The following is a 9,242-nucleotide window of genomic DNA, read 5'->3' on the forward strand; positions in this document are numbered from 1 at the left end:
CGGATGGCAGCGCTGCCGAGCGGCCGCACCGCCCCTCGCTGCCCCCGGGAGGGCGATCGGGGCGACGGGCCCCGGCAGCGCCAAGGGGTGACCCTGTCACCGCCCCTCCTGTGCGGTGGCAAAGAAGGAAACCTCCCCTCTGAAGGCATTGCCCAGCCGAGGGGTATTTGCATCCCAGGACGAAACCAGGCGATGCCACAGGGGCTCTGCCAGCATCCTGCAAACTGTCCCCGGCGGATCCCAAGGCACGCCAGTCCCCCCGGCAGGCACAGAGGGCCCCTGTCCCAGTGCCACACTGTGGCTCTGTCCCCTGCCGGGCTGGGGGTGAGCAGGTGAGCCACCAGGCTGTCACCTGAGGGACACCACGGCCAAGAAGAAATTCCCCCTCCAGCCACCCACTGCCAGCGGGGCTTTGATGCAGAAAAGCGGGAGATTTCAGGTTCTGCAAAGCCCGTAAACAGGATTACTGTCCTCTCTGATTTCACATGGAAAAGACTTGGAGAAGGTAAGATGCCATGGTCATGGGCAGTCATTTAAGACCCAGGTGGCCCAGCAGGGACACAGCCCTTGGGTGCCCGGGGTGCAGACGGACACGAGCAACCATTGTGCTCGGTGGGTGTCTGAGCTGTGGCTCCTTGGGCCACGTGTCTGTGTGGGGCTGAGCTGAGCCATGCCCTTGCCTGCAGCACCGACCAGGTCACCCTGACATGCACTGAGTGCCTCAGGTCTCAGACACGGCTCCAGCACTCCAGACGGTCGCTGGAGGGGCAACTGCCACCCCTCATTTGCATTACCCTGACAGTATCCCCCATAACTGACCAAACGAATCAGGCAGGGTTGGGAGAGCTCCCTAATTAACACAGTTATTATTAGCAGTGTCAGGGCAGGTTTGCAAAAGGCAAGTTCAGAGTCCATGTGCCTGACAGCAAGCGGAGAGAGGGGTGATGGGACCATCCCACATGACCGGGATGTCCTCTGTGTCACTTGGGAGTCCTGAGCACACCTGGATCGTGGGAGCAGGGACATCCCTGGGTGCCAGATGGGTTGGATGGGCTGGACAGGCACTGGTCCAGGCCTTTGCAAGGGGATGAGCAGGGTCATGTTGTTGCCAGTCTTCCCCCACCAGCCAAGAAGCTGCCCTTGGCTCATACCCGGGCAAATCCCAAGGGAATCGGGACCTTTGCTATTCAGGCCACGAATCCTGGTGATGCCAGGAGCTGGATGTTCAGGAGGAGCAAGGTGAGAGGGTCCTGCTGTGTGTAGGGAAGCGCACTGGCTGTCCTGCAGTGCTGCTTCTTCCCCAACCCCCAGATCACCCCAGCTCCAGCTCACAAACCAGCACCTCCAGGGGCTCTTTGCCGTATGTAGGGCAGCCCCGGGGTGCCCACAGCAGCTTGTGCACTGCCAGAGCTCCTGCCACTCCTGCTCCCCATTGAGCACTTGGAGAGGCGCCTAATTCGCCCTTTCAGAGCAGAGATAAGATGGATTAAGGCCTGATGAATGCTTGCCAAAAGAATTGCCATTAGGCTCTGGAGTGCTTAATCTCCACCAGACTAAAAGCAGACAGGCTGCACTGCAGCTAGTCCTGTCTGCCAGGGGATAAACACCCAGTGCAGGGTTTCAGGGAAACCTCTGGAGGCTGCAAACTGCATCCCAAAGTGTACACGCTGTCCAGAGCACCCAAGGCTGGGTGCCAGGTCCCACACTCCTACTGGCTCCAAGGGATGACGCTGCTGGAAGTTATGCAAAGCACCGTGTTGGCCTCAGGAGCCTCAGATCATGAGGCTCAAGGAGCCTCAGACACCTCTGCTCCTTGACTGTCCCCTTCCATGAGCTGTCTCTGAGGCTCTTCCATCCTGGCAGCCTTATCTCCTGCAGATTAGCTCTCCAAAGCTGTCCTTGCCCATGTACTTCTCAGATGACTCACGTTTGTTATTTCCTGCCCCTATCTCTGATTTCCTTTGCTGTCCTCACACTACTGCTCCCCAAGGTCCAGCTCCTCCCCAGGGTGACCCCAGGGACCAACACGTTCCCCAGGCTCCGGGCTGATTTCAGAGGATGATGTTCCTTTCTGTGGAGCCAGAGCCCAGAGGTGGTGACAGACAACCTCAAGTCCACTCCATGCATTGCCCAACACCCTGCATGGGACACTCCACAGCCACGAGTGGTTGGCATTGTGCCTGGCATGACCACCATGGCTCAGGGAAGGCAATGCCAGTCTGGTGCTTCATCCTTGCCCAGGACTGGCCTGGGGTTTCAGACCTCTTTGGAAAGCTGGACCAGGCAGGCCACTGTTTGCATTTTAGTCAAATCTTGGTGGTGAGGACACTGTGCTGGGTGGCAGCTGCCACAGGGGAACCAGCCCCACTGAATGCACACTGCAAACAACACCTCTCAGGATGCAGGATGGAGGGAATGGGCCCCATCAACCACACCTGCTGGAGACCTCTGGCCATCCTGCCACCCCATAAAGATGTTTTTTGAGTTCATTTTTGTGCTAGAACCCGGAAAGAGGCAGAGCACTGAGAGCATCCCAGGACAGCTGGGGAGGGATGTTGCTGTCAGGGTCTCTGGGGCTCATCACAGCTCTGCCCTGGAAAACACTGACATCCCCAATGCCATTTTCTCTGGACTTTTCTTGATGGGAGACTTCTCATCAGCATCCCTCTCCCACCAGCGCTGTGGGGGTAAGTCAGGTTGTATTAAAGAACAGACACTAAAACCTCCAGCACCTGACCCTGAGCTGTTCCCTCCAGCACGTTAGGATGCCCCTGACCCCCAGCTTCTTTCCCATAGGTAACAAACCCTCCATCCTTCACTGCTCTCCCTCCATCCTTCCACTGCCATCCTCTCCCCTTCCGTGCCTGTCCCCTGCCCTTGTAGCCCACCAAGCCAGCAGCTGCCTCTGGCCATGGAGCAGATGGAGGCTGGGCACTGCTCTTCCCTCTCCACTGGTGATGCAATCCCGACTCCATCGTGGTGACACTCTGTCCCAGCCAAACAAACACAGCCTGGAGCCTCGTGCTCCATTGCAACAGCCTGAGGGCCCCAGCACCCCCAGCCAGGACAGCCCAGCCCGTGTCCAGCAGCAGCCAGGGCTGGCAGGGGCAGCTTTTCTGGTGCAAGCACCGTCCTGGCACCTCTTGGGGCCACTTTTTGACTGGGCTGTGGCCAACAAGACCAAGGAGGGCTGCATCCTAAACAGTCCCCGTTCCCACCGGTGTGATGAGCCCGGCTGGGCTCCCGTGGTGTCCCTGCATCCTTGCCTGGCTCTGCACCTGCTCTGCCCTGTCCCCACCTCTGCCCCCCACAGCAGAGCAGGGTTGGTGGGGACATGGGGGGCATTAACTGATCCCTTAGGGGCATTTTGGTGCCTCCCCTGAACTCCCCACGGACACGGCAGGCGGTGAGGAGGGTCTGAGGCCAAAGTGAAGCCGTGGGGTCCGTGTGGCACTGGGAGCCTCCCAGCTCATGGGATGAGCTGAGGCACCAGTGCAACTCAGAGCAGGAGCCAAGGGCACCATCTGTCCCAGGAGCAGTGACACAGGGATGGGCACAGCCAGAGGCAGCACCGTCGAGCCGGGACGGAGGCGGCAGCAGCGGGGCCGGGGTGCGACATCGGGGTGGTGGCGGCGGCTGAGCAGAGATGGGCAGATGTGGGTGAGAGTTAAGCCATGCTGGGGACACTGAGCCTTCCCCACGCTCCCTTGATGTAATGTATTTGTGGGAGCAGCGTGTTCCAGCAGGGCCACAAACATGGGGAAGCAATAATCTCGCCTTTATCTGCCTGCGGGGCCTTGGGACCGTCTAAATTAGGAAACAAAGGAAAAAAACAACAACTCCAAAGGGTTTGTTTTCTAGCTGAGCTGAAAATAGAGCAGAAGCTGAGAGGGGGAAGTTCAGCCCAACACTTGGCATCTTGTCCCAGGCGTGGACAGTGTCAGCTCATTCAAAATGACCCAAAATAAAATTGTGGGTCATTTTATCACAGAAAACAATGACATTGCAGAAACTGAGGTTCTCACCCAGGGATGATTGTGAAAAGAAGTTTTCACACAGATTTAGCCTGCCCCCAGCAGGCTCTCACCCCTTTGGTCCCCAAACTGGAAAGTCTTATGGTACCATCATCAACCATCACCAACCTATTGCCACCCGTGACCAACCCCTCGCTACCAGTTGCCATCCATCCCTAACCCACCCCCAGCCATCCCCACCATCACCAGCACATCACCATGACCCACCAACTGGCCCATGCCCACCCATTCCCAGCCAGTGTCACCCACCCTCACTGGGGAACAGCCCCAGGCCCCTGTGGTGATGGGCAAGCCACGGCCAGGCCCTGCACGGGGCTGTGCTGGGACCTTTGGGGACAGTGCCTGCCCATGCAGGTGAAATGCTGGTGCCAGTGGGCTGTGGGGCAGCCCTGCCAGCCCCCAGGGCTTTTGGGGGCTCCCAGATCACAGCTGGTGCTATGAAAACCATAAATCATTAATTGCAGCTGGGAAGTGAAAGGCTGCGAGCTGCCGCCTGCGCAGACCCGCCGCTCGTTCCAGGCTCTGCCCGCTCAAAGCAGGTCTCCCATTTATATTTCATGAGTGTGTCCCTCAGAAGCAGTTCTACAGTGAGGAGAAGGAATAATGCACGCTCTGCACAGAGCCCCAGCAGCCTCCTCCATCCCAGCCAGACCCCTGTGCTGCTGCACAAGAAAACCCTCCCCGGGCACCGAATCCTGCTTTCTCCTACAATTTAGGGCAATCCATTAGGCCTTGTCCTACCCTTTGGAGGCGTGTGTGCCAACGGGCGGGTTGGCACAAGCCACCTCTTTCGAGGTGGATGTTGGGAGCACGCAGAAAGCTGAGCTCCATGGAGGTTGTCTCAGCCTGGGAGGCTTGTCTGGTCCTGAGCCCCAGCTGCTGGCCCGTCAGAGCAAACCCACATCAAGCCTCATTAAAAATTTGGGGCTCAGCCCAGGCACCCACTCCAGACACACACAGGCGAGGTGGAGGGGCACCCACACAATGCCCACACCCCGTGAAGAGCTGTCCTGAAGAAACACCTCCCTGGCTCGGTGGTTTTGGGCACTTGCCAGGATCTGGGCTGACCTGGGACCTTTCCCTCTCGGCTGGGAGGTGGTTTGGGGTCTTGGGGTAGTACCCTGGGTGGTTGCACAGGACAAACTGTGTTTGTGCTCGTGCAGCTGCAAGCAGAGTGTTCTCCCCTCAGCGCTCCCAGCCTGGCTGCCTCCCGTGGGCGGCTGTCAGCTCGGGTTCAGGTCTCCCATCACCTGCTCTGAGGAGCCTGTCTGCTTGTTTGTTCTTGCCTGAACACGTTAATTAACCTGAATTAAAGCGTCATTTGAGCTGACAGTGCTGGGCTCCCTCGCGGCGACGATGTTCCTTACAATTACCACCTGGGCAAGGAGATTACAGCAGAATTCCTGCACTGCCAAAGTCCAGGAATGCTCCACGAGCAGGACCCACGGACCCAGGATTGGGCTGGAGTAACAGCAAAGAACCTGTTCCCATGCAACTTGCTGGAAACAAGGGCAGATGCAAAAAAACCCTTGAACCTCTGGGACCATGGGGCTCTGCCAGGGGAGTTTAGTCCCCATTCAGCCTAGGGATGATGGGGACAAACTCCTGTCCATGATGCAGCAGCTGCTGTTCATGGATTTGGGGTGGGACCCACCAAAAAGCTCCTTCCCTGGAGGAGATGCAGCCCTGGGATGGGTTGCAGAGCCATGGGCTGTCTCCATTCCTGCCTGGGGTTTCCAAACCTGGTTGCACCGTGCTGTAGCTGTCCTGACCTGGTCCTGGGACTGGTCCTGCTCTGACAGGCAGGGGCATCCCATGGCCCCTTCCCTCTCTCAGCACCCACCGTGTCCTGCCAAAGGTGTGGCTTTTCCTAGAGGTGAGTGGAAATACCATAAGTCTGTATGGAGGGAGGGAGGGGCATGGCCAGGTCAAGGACCATCACTTTGGGCCTTTTGCCCCTGTTAGTGACCAAACGGTGGAGGGTCCTGCATCACGCAAAGGTCATGCAGCTCCATCCTCCTCCAAGCAAGAGTCCCTGCAATGCCCCCAGACCAGGAGCAGTGTGGGGGTGTCAATGGGAGTCCCTGTGCCCCAGGTCAGGGATTTCCACTGGCAGTGGAAGACAAAGCACGACCCAAATCCAGCCCCTGTGCCCAGGGTCTGTCCCAGCACTCTCAGCCTGCAGTGGGTGCTCCCCATCCCTGAGCAGCACACTCCTGTGGCTGCAGGCATTGGAGGGATGGAATGCTGCTGCCCAAGGGCAGGAAATGCCAGGGAAAGCCCAGCTAGAGCCAGACTTTAAAACTAAATTATACCTTGACTTTTTCACCAGCTTTAGCACAAGCTGTGACCCTTGCCAGCGAGCTTCAGTGGGTTCAGATGTGTTCACATTTGCATGGGGAGAAAACCCACTTTTCCATGTCCCTCTGTAGCCCTTTTCCAATGCCTTGGATATCCAATGCAGTTTCTGTGCTGTGTGTTCTCACTCATTCAATGAATAATCAATTTAACTGCCATATGCACTGCTCATCGAGAAAGAAACTGCTTCTCGTTAAAGGTGTGAAAGTAAGTCATGTGTAAAATTAGCTTAGCCCTTTGCTAAGTCAGATGGGAATTGCTTTCAAGGCAATACAACCTGCCCAGATTCCCAGGAGCTGGACCATTTTCCACACCAGCTACTGCTTTGCAGAAGAGGGAAATATTTTCCCACTATGTATGTGAGGAGGGTTCTGGGTGGCAGAGGGAAGAGTGGTCACTAGAATGAGAGCCTGAGCCACGTCCCCAGGCTTTGAAATAACCAGCCTGGGAGAAAAGATCCCAATGCCCAGGGGGAACTGAGGGTGGCTGTCCCCACATTTTGCCTATGGGTGCCCAGCTTTTCTTTTTGCTTTGAAGAAAAATGAACTTCTGGGGTGGGATTTGCCCCCACTCCGGGGATTTGGACATTAATTTGTAATGGGGATTAAGAGTTCAAATCCCTTAAGCAGCTTTTGCAGTCCCATCCCTCACTCCCCTCGCTGTCGAGACCCCTGGCCAGCCCCAGTGTGGTCATTGTCTGCAAAACCCCCACATCAGCAGGGCACTGGGCACTGTGACACTGGCACCACATCATCAAGGATCCATTTGCCCTGTGGGTGATGGACACACAGCTCTATCCAGCACCCGGGGGGGAAAGCCCAAAGCAGCCTGGCTGGAGGTTTCACTGCCTGGCTCCATCCCCGCTCTGGGCACGGAGCATCTGCTGGAGCTGTGCCCTGGGCAGTGGGAAGGGCTTTTACCATCCAAGACTAACATGGACTTTGGCAAAGGTTCTGACATCCCCTGAAACATCTCAGGTTCAGCTGTGCCCCTGGAGTCACCCTTCCCTAAACCACAGGGCTGAGCCTCTGCCCCTGCTCCTTTGGGAATGGGGGTTTAAGGCCTGATCACCCCCAGCACCAGGCACTCCCCAGGGCTGAGGAGCAAGTGCAATGTCTCCACAGCAAGACACTTCTGTAAATAGACTGACACCTTTTCCCTGCTTAATTACCAAGGACTTTTAAGCAATTTCCACTATATTTTAGTTCTACGTGTCCGTTTCCTTCCGACTTCTCCCTGGGAACATCTGTCATGGTTTAAAGAGCAGAGCTCACTGGAAGGCAAGGGACAGCTTCAACAGCCCAACTTCCAGGGCAATAAAGCCAAGGAGAAGGACTGGCCTCCTGGTTTGGATGGAGGGAAAGGCTGTGGGTGTATTTTTCTCACCTGAAGGCTGCTGGCAGCACGTGGGATGCCGGAATGCCATGGCAGATGGCAGAAATGTGGCAGGAGGGGACTGGCAGGGCTCCCTCTTGGGCAGCACCCTGAGCCCCAAGGCTTGACCTTGGCAGGGGGTTAAGGGTGAGCATGGCCCCCAGGTGTGGGATGCTGGATCTCTGGGGTATTCCTTCACCCCCTGCCTGGGAAGAGGGCTCTGCATCACAGATGCATGTGGACCCCTTCCTGGATTCCTCCACAAGGTCCTGTCCCCAGCTGGGGTATCTGGGGGAGAGAGGTGTGAATTTGGGGGTGGTCCACCCTGGCTGTGCCCTGGTGATGTGGAAGGTCAAGCACAATGCAGGGGTGCAGTGCCCCTCTGTCCCCTGGCGTGATGCTCCGTGTGCCAGCGGCATCACCCCGCCAGCTCCTCCACTGAGGACACAGAGCAGGATGGTCCCAGTCTGCCTCAGGGCATCCTGGGGCAATTAGGGCTCCTCTTACCAAGGGCTTTGGGGCATGGGGTGAGCAGGGGCATCCCTGAGCCTGCTGCCAGACACAGCATGGCCTCTCCACTGAGTCACAGTGAGAGGAGGGTGCCCGAACTCGCAGCAACCTCATCAGCAGCCCAGCCCCATTAGTAACCATCTCCATGAGGATGTTCCTAGATCACACTGCAGGCAGCCACAGGGGTTGGGGAAAATGAAGGCTGTCTTCTTGCCACAGCCCTTCTGCCTCTCTGGGATCACTAATCCCACTGCCCACTCCCAGGGTGGCAGCTGCTTTGCTCTCCCCTCCTCCTCACATTCCCAGTCAGTCTCAGCAGAGATCCCCCTTTAGCTCAGTGTGCTGCTGGTCCCTGAATAATCCTGCAAGACCCTGGCAGCTCAGTCCTTGCACTGTCCTGGGCCAGCAGATCCCACTGCCCCAGCTGCCCTCACCTCTCAGCACCCCATCACTCTCCATGGAGGAGGTCACTGCTGCCCTCAGCCACTCACAACCCCCCAAGAAGCAAAGCCTGGCTTGGGAAGGGAGAGGGAGATGCTGCATCTGCATCCCCATCCCCACTGACAGCCCTGCTGCAGGCTCTGCCGAGCTGCTCCTGCAGAAATCCCATGGAGTTCTGTAACAGCAGCAGCAACAGAATGATCTGTCAGACCTTTCCCATCAGGGGGTGGCCAACAGGCTGGTGTGGAGCAGAGCCCGGCAGTGGGGAGGGAGTGGGCACCAACCAGGGAGATTTTCTGTGCCAGTGGTCACAGTGAAACGTGCCAAACTTCACATTAACACAGCGATGGATGCCTGCAGGCACCTCAAAACAACAAAAACCCTCCTCTGCCCACTGGGAAACAAAGGCAGAGGCTGACTTGGATTTCCTCTGAAAAAAATGCAACTCCAGACAAGCATGCATTTGAAAAGCACACAGTTCCCAAAGGCTTTTATCACAGAGTGAAGGGATCACCCTTGGAAAAG

Source organism: Manacus vitellinus, unplaced genomic scaffold (assembly GCF_001715985.3).
Source record: "Manacus vitellinus isolate BGI_N305 unplaced genomic scaffold, ASM171598v3 scaffold_64_pilon, whole genome shotgun sequence".
NCBI lineage: Eukaryota > Metazoa > Chordata > Aves > Passeriformes > Pipridae > Manacus > Manacus vitellinus.